The 15,368-nt window shown below is 39.7% G+C and overlaps 1 protein-coding gene across 1 annotated transcript in view; it reads right to left on the bottom strand.

Annotated features, from left to right (window-relative positions):
• DIAPH2 (diaphanous related formin 2) overlaps positions 1–15,368 on the bottom strand; it is a 940,956-nt gene that overhangs the window by 203,385 nt on the left and 722,203 nt on the right. The window lies entirely within an intron of this gene.

The raw sequence follows: 15,368 nt of genomic DNA, 5'->3' as shown, positions 1-15,368 counted from the left end.
AAAAAACTACCTCATAAGATTTTTGTGACAAAAAATGAGATACACTTATATAGTGCTTAGAATACTGAGTCTATGATGATAACAGCGGTGGTGGTTGTGGTGGTAACAATTATATCTAATGGTGCAAAGCATGAAATAATTAGCCATATTATCACAAGAAAGCAATACCTGCAAGTTTAATAGCTTTTTACCTGCCAATATCTTCATAAATGCTGCAACATATTTCAAGATACTGTCTATTTTATTTTAGATAGATTATTTATGGAACTCAGGTGAATCAGGACATTCCAGTAGATAGTATGGGATAAAGTTGAAGTGAACTGATCAGCTGGAATAACAATATTAACTTCCTTTGAAGTCGAAGAATTCACTAATACAGAGACATATAACTGCACGTTTCTCCCATCAAGCTGTTCTGTTTCTTTTTTCCCATTATGATTGATTAAATATACTTCATAGTATGTACCAACTATTTCACAAAAACTATTTTGTTCCAGAAACCCTAAAGAAAAGGACTCAATAACAAGAACACATCTACAAGACTTTGCCTGGAGGTGTCTGTATCGAAATATTTCTCTTCATATTAGAAGGCACAATAGTTTTTAAAACCCTGAAAACACTTTCAAAAAGATCTCCTGAGTTGCAAGAATTATTGGTACCTCTCCCTTCCACTGCCCCCATAAGGCTGGGACCTCTAACATTAGGTTAAGAGCACAAAATGCTCTGGCTCCTGCAGATAGCCTCAAAGATCCCCACTGAAAAGAAGCTAGAATAACAGAAATAGAATTTTAGAGCAGGGCTTCTCAACCTCAGCACTACTGTCATTTTGGTCTGGATGATTCTTTGTTGGAAGAGCCATCCTGTGCTTGGCTTTAGCTTTGAGGCTTGGCTCCAGCTCTTAGGCCTCCGCAGCTGAAAGTAGGTTTCTGGCCTTTGCTTACAATGTTGCGATCCTGCTGGCTGAAGCCCGGCAGGTTTCTGGGGTTTTGTTTAGCTTCTATGTTTGTTACATAGTTGCTTGCAGCTCAGAGGCCTGCAGCGGCAGGCGGGGAACGTTAGAGTCCTCTGTCACTGAAGCAAGTAAGCCTCATGTTAGTTTCAAGCTGCCTGGCTGCCGGCCGCCATCTTGACTGGCAGTTAATTTGCATATCTCCCTGATTAGGCAATGGGAAGGGTAGTGGTCGTACGCCAATTACCATGTTTCTCTTTTATTAGATAGGATGAGCTGTTTAACTGCTGAGTGCTGTTATTTATTATGAAGCTAAAAAAAAAAACACAAAAAACTGGTACCTTCCATTTGTATTTCTTCCTTGTACTGATAATAACAGCTACTTTTTCATGACACTCTATTATTTTCCAGGTGTTTTAAATAAATATTTTCTAGTCTTCATAGAAAATCTGCAAATATGTATTATTTTCTCTCATTTTACAGATGATGAAACTTAGGTTCAGGTGAGTTAAGTGAGATGCCCAAGGCTATCCAGTTACTTAAGTACCAAAACCACATGTGTTCACTTACACTACCATGATGCCTTCCAAGCAGAGTTGCCAAATAAAATACAGCACACTCAATTACATTTTTATTTTCAGGTAAACTATGAATTATCTTTGTGGTCTAAGTATATTCCATACTATACTTAAGCTATACTTACAAAATTCATGTAATGTTTGGGACTCATTGGTAGGAAAATTATTCATTATGCATATAATATTTGGGATATACTTATACTAAAACAATCATGTAATATTTGGGACACCTTGGTACTGAAGATATTCAGGGTTTATCTGAAATTCAAATTTAAATGGGCATCTATTTTTATTTGATAAATCTGGCAATTCTATTCCCAAGACTGTTGATTTTTTTATAGGTATCCTTTCACAGACTAAGATCCTCTAATGAAAATAGTAGACTCATCATAAAAATACAAAATCCCAAAATCTAAGCCATATTTTGAGAACAGAAGTACTGATGTAGATTACTGATAGGTATTCCAAGGTTCATGGACATGAATCATACTATTTCTGTAGCATTCTCCATATACTCCTTTCCTTTTTATTTCTTGAAAATGGAGTAAAACTAAAAAATTGTTTATATCTAAATTGATACAATTGGGGTAGAAGAAAATAAGTCAACAACATCAAAAGACTCGCTAATGAAGAAATCTGGCAGATGTGAATAGATTAAATTTCTATAAAAATGGAGGCTTGCAACTGGCACTATGAAACAACATAAATATAGATATAGTCAATGATGAAACAGACCAAGTAATAGGCCCTTTACATCTTAAATGTTCCAGAAATAGACTGGACTACAAAACAAGCACATGCTTTGAAATGGCCTGTGTGATTCTAAAGAGATCAAAACAGAAGAGGAAAATAATTTCTGTGGTTTGGCAGTAATGAAAAGGAATGGAAGCATCTACAAAGACATATATTTTTTCAAGCCACACAGACTGTGAAATATAATTCTGGTCCTGATGCCACCAGTTCTGTCTTCATGAAGCGGCCTCATGCTTAAAAGAAGCCCCTATTCCTCTTGATGTTTTTATACTTTAGCTCTGACTTTAACAACTTAGGGGTGGGAAACACAGGCCTGTTTAATTCTCTCTCTTTAAGAAAAAATATTAAAAGAGAAAGGAAAATCTTAACTATGGTTCCATATCATCAATCTTGACTTTTACTAGAGTGAAAGATAACACATTTCAAAAAAAAAAAAAAAGTGAAATCTGATGGGGAGAGAATTCCCTTGAGGGATGAGATATTTTCTTTTCATCCTCATTCCTATTTACAGAACCCAAATAATTTAAAGAATAAAAGCAACAGGAGCAAATTTAAGCCCAGGCTAAAAATACAACAACACAACACCTTAAATAATTGGCTGTGATTTAGCAACACTTTATATTTGCCGAGCCTCACTAAACATACATTTATTTATGTATTTTACATTTCAGAGAGGAAAGGAGATGGAGAGATATAAACATCCATGATGAGAGAGAACCATTGATCGGCTGCCTCCTGCAAGCCCCCAACTGGGGATCGAACTCGCAATCTAGGCATGTGCCCTTGACTGGAATTGAACCTGGGACCCTAGATGGTACCCTTCAGTCCACAGGCTGACACTCTATCCACTGAGCAAAACCAGCTAGGACCCTCATAAACATTTTAAAACACTAACGTATGAATATTATCATCCTCAAGTAAGCATTAATTATTATTTATTGGGCTGAGAAAGCCAACTGATTAGATTCTGTCAATGTATAGGACTGCATTGTTACAAGGATGCTAATTGAGAAAGTGTTTTGGTAGTAACCTCAAAAAAGATAAGAAATAGTCATAGAACAAAGCCTCAGTTTTACTGGCATATCTATTTTTCAAAAGCCAGTAAGAAGTACAAAAGGAGCAAAATATAACAGATGTCTCTAGGATTTATTGTGAAATATATAATTTTACATCTCTCACTGAAATCTCTATTGCCTCACTAAAAATATGAATAAATTAAAAATCTTATTTCCCTTGCTGTACAAAATTAACAAATGAAACCTATGGACTAAAAATGCCATATGCAAAAAAAAAAGCACCTACGTAAATTCTAAGACCTCTCATTTATTACAATTAAGCTTTAAGAAATGGACGAAACTTTCAGAAAATTCCAAGGGGCTCAAATGCCAGCCTCATTCATGGCAGGTCTACATAAAGGAAGCATCTTCCAATCTTAAGATATATGAAAACAAAAACCACCACCACCAAAACCATTCTTCCTTCCATCGTCTCCAATGGCTTACTATCCAGGGCTGACTACAGAAGCACTCAGCAAGCACTATGATCTCACTGGAAGCCAAAGGTACTTTTGAGGTGTGGAGGAATGGAGACATTAGTAAGGAAATTGGATCCTGGAGTCGAGTAAACTTGGTTTCAAATCCAAGCTCCTGTCATTTATCCTAAAAGCTGTGTGACCTTGAACAAGTTAGTTGCTTTATCACTTTGAGCTTTGGCTTCCACATGTGCAGAACGGAGATACTCAAATCACTTGGTTGCTAAATAGACTAAGGGAAGTTGTGTTTATGTAAAACACTGAAGACAATGCCTGGTACAGAAGAAATGCTCACTACACACGGTGGCGCTGATTATCATGTGCAGTAGAAACATCTGAAAGTTTGAACGGCAAGAATTTGGTCATTAAACACAAATGACCACGTGTTTTCAATGGTTTACTCTGCACAAGCCCCTCCCTCTCGTTTGGAAGTCAGGAGGATGTGATCTGTGACTAGAAATGTAGCATCTTGACACAGTCTACTCCTCATAAGAGTCTAGAAATGTATTTTCTTCTCTTTGGGGTTTTGGATCATCCTGAGAACCTGTGTGAATATACTTGGAAAGCCTTGCAACTCATTGCAGTATCAGAAGCTGTATGAGAGTAGAGTCACATAACCTTAAAAGAATGTAAATTGGAAATGTCCTGGTGAACAAATTGATAACTCTGGTGCCAGAGGCACACAGTGCACTGCTGAGCGTTTCTTCATCCATCAGGGATGTTGGAAGGATTCGCAAATGATATTGAGTCAAATCATTTGGCAACAATATAAAGAAACCTGGTATATATTATATTGAAAATCTTTTTATACACTAAACATGTCATCGAGATATTATTTTTCATGAAAGCTCAATGAAACAGGTGAAATTCTCTCCACATCTCTTACCTTGAACTATCCTAGCATCCGACTTTCTCTTAGCTTTAATCAAACTGGGCTTTTTTTTTTTTAACTCTTTTGCTTTATGCTAACCACTTCGAAATTTTAAAATGTTTCTTTTAAACATTTCTTTTGAAAATACCATAGAACACCAAATTTAACTGAAAGAACTGCAGACCTGGTAAGTCTCTATCTTTCCTAGATAAGTATGATGATTCTATAGCTTCATTTTTTATGCATCCTATTGAGAAGACTTTTAAAGATTCCTGACCTATACTTTTATGCCCAGGATAAAAACAATGATGAGAAAGAGGCCTCTTTATTTTGTTCCTCTAATTGAGGGCCCATAATCCAAACCTTCGAAGTAGAACCGCACACCTTTGTGAACACAAGAGGGCCTTTAAGGGCTGAGAGATATGGTTTAAATCTGGCTGTCTAGTGACAATCATGCTTTATCCCCTTGGGCAATTTACTTAACTGAGCCAAGCCTCCTTTCCTGATCTATGAAATACCTGGACTTAAGAGTTGTTTTGTAATTTAATGAGAAGTTGCACATAAAGCCATTAAGCACAGTGCCTAGTATTGTGTTCAATGAATGGTGGTGGGTTATCCTATATAATAAAAGGGTAATATGCAAATTGTCCCCTCTACCAGGAGTTTGACCAGAGTTCAACCAGGTGGTGGGGCCGGCCTGCCAAGCACCGCATCCCCTCCATTTGGCTGGCCCCGCCCTGAATACACCCCCCCCCCAACCCCAATCAGGGCAGATCCCATCCATGCACAAATTCATGCACTGGGCCTCTACTCATTATCAGATTATTCCACAGTTGGTCAATACCAATGCTCTATGCCAGTGGTTGGCAAACTGCGCCTTGGCAAACCGTGGCTTGCGAGCCACATGTGGCTCTTTGGCCCCTTGAGTGTGGCTCTTCCACAAAATACCAACTTCTGCACATGGGCCACAAAGTTTCAGTCACACTCTATGTGCACGCCCGCACGTGGTATTTTGTGGAAGAGCCACACTCAAGGGGCCAAAGAGCCTCATGTGGCTCGCGAGCTGCAGTTTGCCGACCACAGCTCTATGCAATTCAGGGTCTGGATTCCATTTCACTCAACCTAGGCGTATGGCCATGTATGGACATACTTATTGGGGAGAAGGAAGAATCCTTCGTGCTATGGCTATTTTGTAGAATCAGGTAAAAATATGAACAAACCACACTCATTCTCTCTCATACCTACAAACTTTGAACAAACAATAGGACTTGCCTTCCTGAAGCCATGAGAACAAAGACAGAGAGAGAATGAACAACAGAAGTTTGTGGGAAACATTCTTTTTTTAATATACCATATTGTACAAATCTAAGACACAAAAACATCACTGAATATCTTGTTCTGTGGAGCAATAATGAAATTCACACATCATCTTACTTAAGGTTCAACACACCTTCGGGGACTATTTGCATACACTGGGGGGATAAAGTTTCCTGGAAGAAGGCAGTGTTTTGTTTTTGCGTTGTTTGTTTTTAAACATCTGGAGTTAGGTCTCTCATCTCCCTGAGAAAATGAGGCACAAACTAAAAAAGAAAGGCCATTAGATTTGGAAATTAGGAGTTTACTTTTATTTCTCTTGTGAGTATTTATCTCAGAATGCAGTATTCACTTGTTCTGCCTAAAGGTTTATGGGGGAGTCGGGAGAATGAGCCTACACACAGTCCTCTACCCCAGGCCTGGCTGAGCTTTCTCATACACTTTTGCCATCTTTACCCTTAAGAGGCTGCTAGTCTTGCTGGAAAACCTTGTACTGAAGGATTTCAAATACAAGATAAGCTGAATGGTAAAACCTTTTTGCTTGTTGGGGTTCTCATTTAATCCCAGGCACAACAGGAGGCAAAATAGATAGAGCTGGAAAGTCTGTCCAGACCCTGTCCTTTCCCTGTCCCAGAGATGCCCTGAGCATGGCCATGAACATAAAAGGCAATTGTACATATGACACCTTTTCATCATTTTACCAAAACAACATTTCTTTAACAAAATTCTCCCTCCTCTTCCACTATGCTTCATATAGATAGATACCTAACACATTCTTTGCTTGAGTTGTTTTGACAGCTAGTGTCATATTGGCCATTTGCTGCATGTGCCTGCAACCAAGGATAAGAGTTGTTGAGACACGCAGCTCCTGAAGTATAACATGGGCGGAATCCCCTATTTGTCAGTATAAGTGGATGGAAATCCTAAAGAATGCCAAAGGTAAATCAGGACTCATATACTCTTCCTGATCTTTCTCAATCCCATTTCAGAATGATCATGTCAGATTCCAAATGGGAAAATGTGAGCCAAGATGAGTTTTTCAGCATTTGAACACAGCATTAAACAACCAGATGATTAGAGGAAAAACCTACATAAGATGGTGGCAATAAGTCATTAGATTTTTCAACTGCAAGTAGGGACGAATTAAGGCTTTCCATTAAAGAAAGGAAAGAATCCTCCACTTTAATTAACATCAAACAACATTGGCTATTCCTTTTCTATAATTGTTCACCGTGTTTAAAGGGCATATTGGATTGAAGGAGACATGACAAATGCTTGGGGCAAAGACTTTGCAGCTGCAGCAACTACACTGAGAATCAGTACGTCTGAAGAATGATCAGCACTTTAATCCTGCTAAACTTTTCTTTCCCAGAGATTTCCACTTCTTTTTTTTTTTTTTTTTTTTTTTTTTAATATATTTTATTGATTTTTTACAGAGAGGAAGGGAGAGAGATAGAGAGTTAGAAACATCGATGAGAGAGAAACATCGATCAGCTGCCTCTTGCACATCTCCTACTGGGGATGTGCCCGCAACCCAGGTACATGCCTTTGACCGGAATCGAACCTGGGACCTTTTAGTCCGCAGGCCGACGCTCTATCCACTGAGCCAAACCGGTTTCGGCGATTTCCACTTCTTATGGTACTAGTGACCCAGGTTCCTCTTACGCAAGATCTCATGAATATTTTACCAACCGACTATGATTAGAACTTTCTCAGTGAGGTCACTGAAACCTTGATTAGCTTGCTCAAGTACTTGCTCATGTAATAGACATTGAACACATGTGTTGATACTGCAGTTAGATGGGGATTAAAGTTGTGCTTATTGTCATATGTAAATACTAGAGGCCTGGTGCATGGATTCGTGCACGAGTGGGGTCCCTTGACCTGGCCAGCAATTGGGGCCAATAGCGGGGGGGGGGGCAGCCGGCCTGGGAGAGGGGCTGTGGGAGGTTGGCCAGCCACCGGGGGAGGGACCACAGGCGGTTGGCTGGCCGAGGGACATTGCCTGTGGGAATGCACTGATCACCAGGGGGCAGTTCCTGCATTGAGCATCTGCCCCCTGGTGGTCAGCGCACATCATAGCAACTGGTCAACTGGTCGGTCATTCAGTTGCTTAGGCTTTTTAAAAAATATATATTTTATTGATATTTTACAGAGAGGAAGGGAGAGGGATAGTTAGAAACATCGATGAGAGAGAAACACCGATCAGCTGCCTCCTGCACACTCCCTACTGGGGATGTGCCCGCAACCAAGGTACATGCCCTTGACTGGAATCAAACCTGGGACCCTTCAGTCCACAGACCGACGCTCTATCCTGAGCCAAACCAGTTAGGGCTAGGCTTTTATATATATAGATGGTATGAATCATATAGATGGTATGATGGACCATAGGTAACATGATAAACCAAATCAAACAAAAGAACACATGTTCTGCTATCCTAGATTGCTGAGACACTGTGTCCCTTACTTCCTATAGGCCTATCGGCCAGACTGCTCGCTCTCATTCTCTTTCTAGACTACACTGCCCTCTCCCACCCTTCAAGGCCTTACTTTATCTGGCCCACTGCTTCTCTGACCCCATCTTCTTCATCATTCTGTCCCAGCCCACTGGTCTCCTTCCCTCCATGCCTTTACATTGGTGTTCCCTTTGCTCCAGCTCCATCAAGTCTATGCTTAAATGCGCCCTTAATAGTGAGGCACTCCCTGACCACTTTCCATAAAATAACCCCAAATAAACTCCCTAACTCCCTACTGTGGTCTTCATAACAGAAAAGGTCAAAACCTAGTGACACTTTAGAAACTCTTCACATTTTCTAAGAATTAGCAGCCAGGGCTAGTTTATTTATGTAACAACACTTTTCAGCCTGGGGATTCTCAAAAACATTAAATTACCAACAACATCTCTACACATAGTACCATAGCTCCTTGCGCACCTATTTCTTTATTGTGAAAAACATTAGTGGCCTTGAAATAAGCATTACCCACCTTTGAATGGTGGTTTCTTCCTAATCATTCATAGGCTATGGTTCCCTGACAATTAGGTATTTTCTTAAAAATGCCAATGCTTGATGTTTCTGAGGCCTGATATCTATGCCATTTGCCATCCTGACAGAGCTCAACCCTGCAGTGAAAATTCACTTCTGCAGAGATTAGTGCTGACAAGGAACCTCCAAGGTGAAAAGGAAAGTTGTGTCCCAATTTTGAAAATGAGTCTTTGATTCGAGTGAGATATTTTCAGGATTCACAAACATCAGTAATACACAGCTTTCCCAGCGATCTTTTGGTTTCAGACAAAACTGTCTCAGGTTTGGGGGCGGGGGGAAGGTTTACTAGTACATGAAAAGTTCCTTGAGTATATTTGTATAAATGACTCTCTCTGGTAGAGGGGAGACTCATAGAAGAAACTGATGGGCTACAGGTGAAGGAGCCAGTGAACTAAAACCCAGCACATGTTCATAGAAGCAGCCCTTTTGAATTCAGCACAACCTACTGTTGTGCTGACTGTTCAGCCTCCGTAGGAAACAAATAAAAATTTAATGTGTCTTTCACATGCTGTACATATCTGGAGGTTTGACAGACAAATAGATCTTTGCATGCCAGCATGGTTGTGAAGAGAATCACAAAGGTAAATTATTGAAAGTGAGAAGGAAAAAAGGACTATGTGCAAATCTTCTTGATATTAAACTGCAGTTAGTTACAAAGGAGTCGTGCACCGATAATGCAGGCTAGCTGTGGTCCCCAAGGCCTTCTTTTAAAATTTGCTTTCCAACTGCAAAAACATGTGATCTGAAGTTGGAGGAAAAACTGTCTCTCCCGTCACAGACTATCAGAATGCTGAACTCTGATGAGCTAGAAACTAATCTACAATCTGTAGCATGGAGGTTTTAAGTGCTGCACGTTCCTGCAGACACATTTTTTTCTTAGCAGGTACCTGGGAAAGAAAAGCAATTGAGATCCACATGCCTTTATGGACCTCTACTTGGTTCAAGTCTATGAAGTGCTTTGAGCGCCTATAGAAAGTCAACCTATAAATTAATTTTATCTTGATCCAAAGGAAGAAAATGAAACGCTAAAGTTACTGATACAATATTGAAATGGGAAAATGTCTTGGAGAGATACTGTTGCGGGAAAAGGACAAAGCAATGGTATCTCACAGGCCTGAGAGCTGGGTTTGCTGCTGTACTACCAGTACTGTCACCACCTTACAGGATGGAAGAGGCGGCGCAATCAATAAGGTTTCTGATGAGGCCAGTTTGGGTGGGTTGAAAAGCACCCAGAGACTTGGAAAATACTTTGAAATGACCTTGACAAATAGAAATACGAAGTCAGACAGGAAGGGCCCTCAAGAAATGCTGGCTCTATCGTCTTCTGACTGCGAACAGGGTTCCTTGACCTCCTGCAGGAACCTGTGCTGAGAGTTAATCACTTCTACAAGAAAATACTTCCTCATGTTGAACTACAAGCTGTCGGATCCTTAAGCCCATATCATGTCTATCGGTTGTTGTGAAATAAAAACCTGGTCAGTTTCTTCCTTAATATTTTTTCGCACAGGTGTAAGTTGTCACCAGAACAAGTGGTGCCTGTGACAACTTGAGTTCCACAGAAGTGAAACTAATCCTCAAATGCAATGCAGGTAAATTGCTTTGTTTGTAGGGTAAAGGTTGTATATGTGTGTGGCAGGGGAGGGGGCAATCAGACAGGCCCTTCGGATAATCTGTTGGACCCCATTAAGTAAGCCATGCAATACCATTTTCTAGAACTCTCTCCTCTCTCATAGTTTCTTCTAAACTTTTAATAATGTTAAGGTTTTCCTCTGGCTCTTATCTCTACTTGTTGGACATTATTTTTTAAATGATTGGCTTCTTTATCCTCATATGCACCTCCCCTACCAAAAAAAAAAACAAAAAAAAAAAACTGTACAAAACTGGAAAGGATAACCTAAGAGATGGGCTAACAAATATCCCATGTAAGAATATTGCCAATTTTTCAGGCTCTAATTCTCCTAACATATCATAGCAGTTGTTTTATAACATTTTAAGGAGCAATGCTTAACTTTTCAGATTGGTTCCAAGATACCTGTTGAAATCATGAATCCTGTTCTTCAGAGAACCACCTTGGGAAGCCATACAATTATTTTGTTGAGGGCTCTTTCTCTGTGATTGAACCTGCTCTTTCAGAATTAAAATCTAAATCAAATGAAATCAGTCTCATTTTAGATTCATAATATTTTTAAAATTTATTTATTGGTGAGAGAGAGAGGGAGAGAGAGAAACATCAATTTGTTGTTCCACTTATCCATTCATCGGTTGATTCCTTGGCACATCAGAACACAGCTCTAACCAACGGAGCTATCTGGCTAGGCCTAGATCAGTGGTTCTCAACCTTCTGGCCCTTTAAATACAGTTCCTCATGTTGTGACCCAACCATAAAATTATTTTTGTTGCTACTTCATAACTGTAATTTTGCTACTGTTATGAATCATAATGTAAATATCTGATATGCAGGATGTATTTAGGCGACCCCTGTGAAAGGGTCGTTCGACCCCCAAAGGGGTCGCGACCCACAGGTTGAGAACCGCTGGCCTAGATTCACAATATTTTTGACAAGAGATTTCATTACTTTGGTTGTACATCTTATTAATAAATCTTGGCTCAATGTCACTTTGAGCTGTTTTCAAAATTCAAATCCACTCTCAAATTGCCAAGATTTAGTACCCCTGAAAAGATCTAATTCCTAATTGAACTTGATTTTATTTCTGTGGGAATACCCAAAAGAAAAAAAAAAATTAAATATATTTTCTTGATTTTTTTTTACAGAGAGGAAGGGAAAGAGAGAGTTAGAAACATCGATGAGAGAGAAATATCCATCAGCTGCCTCCTGCACACCCCCCACTGGGGATGTGCCCACAACCAAGGTACATGCCCTTGACCGGAATCAAACCCGGGACCCTTCATTCCGCAGGCCGATGCTCTATCCACTGAGCCAAATCGGTTACGGCAAGAAAAATTTTTTTAATGAAGTGTTATACATCCTTCTGGACATACGGCCATTGATACTTTTTCCTTCCTCTAGGCCAGGGGTGGGGAACACTGGGCCCACGGGCTGTATAAGGCCCTCAAAATCACTTGGTCTGGCCCTGCCATGGCATTAGGGTGAGTTAATTAAATATTTGACCAAATGTAGAATGCTAATTTTTAAGTTGATAATTTCGTATAGCCTGCAAATTATGTTATAAATATCCAAATGGCCCTTGGCAGAATAAAGGTTCCCCACCCCTGATCTAGGTGATGGGAGAGACAGGGAAGAGGCCAAGGAAGCAGAAAAGCTAAGCTAGATGTAGCCTTATTCGTATCCAGTGACCTGTACCTTTATTGAGAACCAGGAAACATTCATTCATTCATTGAGTATCTACCATGTATTGTCACATACTGTTCTAGTTCCTGGGAGATCAACAAGGAGCATTACAGACATGGCTTTTGCATTCCTGGCACTTGGGAATCATCCAAAGAAGCACTACAGTGTTTGTCCTCTTTTAGTCAATTTCCCACTCACTCACCTGGAGCACTGTCTTACTGTCAGTTGAAATAATATTCTAGTCTAGAATATAGATCCTGTTTTTTACAAATCATGATTAGGAATGAATGTCACATGGGAAGGAATAAAAATCTTAGCAAACGAAGAGAGATTTCTTTATTTTGGACTAGATGGCACCAATTCTTTCATAGAAGTTAAAATGGTTTTGCTCAATTTGCTTTTCACAAAGCCACCTTGATTGCCAGCCAGAACTCTGCACTATTCTAAGTAGAAAGTGATTATTTGATGAGTTGTGAGCCTACCTGCCAGGATATTGACAGCAAGATGTCTTTCCAGTACTTATGGGGTAGCACCTTTCCCTTTATTGAAGTTGTGTGAACAATCAGAGTAATTCTCATATGTAGAGAAATACATATAAGGTGAAACAACTAGTAGAAGGCAAACAATACAAATAAAAAAGGAAGAATTGATGATACATGGGGGGAAAAAATGGCAACACAGCCCCTAGAGGTCACAGTGGTCCATGCCATATTGTTGGTAAGGGAAATGTCAGTTTCATTAGTTAGAAAGAGAACACACCTTACAGCTCTCCTCCATGAGATTAAGTTAGAGACCCTAAGGACTGCTTCACTAACCATTGCTACAAGATGCACTCCTGTTTTCTATATGTCTGTTAAATATTTAACATGCATTCAGACATCCATATATTTCCTTTATTCATTTTGCTTCAGTCTTGGCTAACTTTAACAGCCTCTGAAAGGGCAGGCGCTGTGTTGGTTTAGTCTGGTGTGTGTGTGTGTGTGTGTGTGTGTGTGTGTGTGTGTGTGTGTAAGTGTATTATATTCAGATAAGAGGTCTTAAGTATAAAACGGATATAGCACCTATACAAAGGAGACATGCAATAACTTTCTTAATTATTGAAGGCAGTGAAGATTAATTTAGTGTAAATACTAGCTTTGCGCATGTGATAGCATTTATCCTTTTTGACAGTTGGACTTTTTAAAATTTTATTATTTTTTTAACTTCATTTTTATTATTGACACTATTACAGTATCCCCATTTTCTCCCCCTTTGCCCATCTCCAACCAGCTCCCGTCCCCCCTTCCCTCTGGCCATAACCACACTGTTGTCTCTGTCTATGGGTTATGCATATATATTTTTGGCTAATCTTTTCACCTTCTTTCATTCAGTCCCCCCATCCTCTCCTCTCTGACAGCTGTCAGTCTGTTCCATGCCTCGGTTTCTATGCTGTTAGTTTATTTTGTTCATTAGATTCCACATATAAGTGAGATCATATGGTTTTTGTCTTTCTCTGACTGGCTTATTTCACTTAGCAAAATACTCTCCAGGTCCATCCATTCTGTCACAAAAGGTAAGATTTCCTTCTTTTTTACAGGAGTGTAGTACTCCATTGTGTAAATGTGCCACAGCCTTTTTATCCAATCATTTACTGATGGGCACTTGGGCTGTTCCCAGATTTTAGCTATTATAAATTGTGCTGCTATGTACATAGGGGTGCATATATTCTTTCGAATTAGTGTTTCAGGTTTCTTAACATATATTTCCAGAACTGGAATTGCTGGGTCAAATGGGAGTTCCATTTTTAATTTTTTGAAGAAACTCCATACTGTTTCCCACAGTGGCTGTGCCAGTCTGCATTCCCACCAGTGTATGAGGATATTCTTTTCTCCACACCCTCACCAGCACTTGTTGTTTGTTGATTTATTGATGGTAGCCATTCTGGCAGGTGTGAGGTGACATTTCATTGTGGTTTTAATTTGCATCTCTCAGATGATTAGTGACCTACAGCATTTATTCACATGTCTATTGGCCATTTGTATGTTCACTTTGGAGAAGTGTCTATTCAGGTTGGCCCTTTTTAAAAAGAGCTGTGTTTAATTTATAGGCAGAACACCTCTAGTGGCAGAGACAGATATACCATGAAGCTAACAAAACAAAACATCAGGACCTCTCACTTGCATGGGAGGGGCACTGGCAATGTGCTCACTTGGCCGTATGTCTTTATAAATTTTGCAATATATATATATATGGTTAATATGCAAAGTGCCCCCTTGGGAGTTCAACCAGGAGGCTTGGAGTAGGATCACTCGCTATGACATGCACTGACCACCAGGGGCTGGCATGGAACATGGCAGGAAACCAGTGGCTGCAGGGCACTGAAGGAGCTAGGGAAGGAGGCGGGGAGGCGGGGAATCTGATGGGCCCTGATCGCTGGCCAGGCCTAGGGACCCTACCAGTGCACAAATTATGTGCACTGGGCCTCTAATAGAAAGATATTTTTATATTCTTTAAAAAAAATGGTTCCACCCAAAATGTATAAATGCAGGCCTCACAAATCTGGATCCTCCTCTGTTGAAGGGATTTATATAAACCTGAAAAATAAGTCTGATAAGAATAAGAGAAGTGCTAAAAGTTTGGGAAATGCCAAACTATGAACAGAATATGGATAAATAACCTGAGGGAACATGGGGCTAAGGGATATAACTATATCCATGGACATGAACTGGATGTTTATTTAAAGGATAAAGCTTATCAGGTATGTTCCATATTTCCAGAAGGCAAAATAATAGTGCCTGAATCTGAAATCTAAGAAAAGAAAGTCTGAGAATTAAAAAGAACTTTACAGCAAGAATGGCAAAGAGGTGGAACCAAGTGAAATTATGAAAGTGCTTTCTCTAGAAATGTGTTGAAAGATTAGCTAGTTAGCTGCTAACAGGTTGGGAAAACATGCCAGGAACCTGAGCTGTGTGAGAAATCCATGTGAATTCCAACCCTCCGTTTCTATTCTGGGATATTTTGACTGTATAGGTATATGTA

Source organism: Myotis nattereri (genome assembly GCF_964212035.1).
Source record: "Myotis nattereri genome assembly, chromosome: X".
NCBI lineage: Eukaryota > Metazoa > Chordata > Mammalia > Chiroptera > Vespertilionidae > Myotis > Myotis nattereri.
Note: the sequence above shows the minus strand (reverse complement) of the source record. Positions and strands in the feature narration are given on the sequence as shown.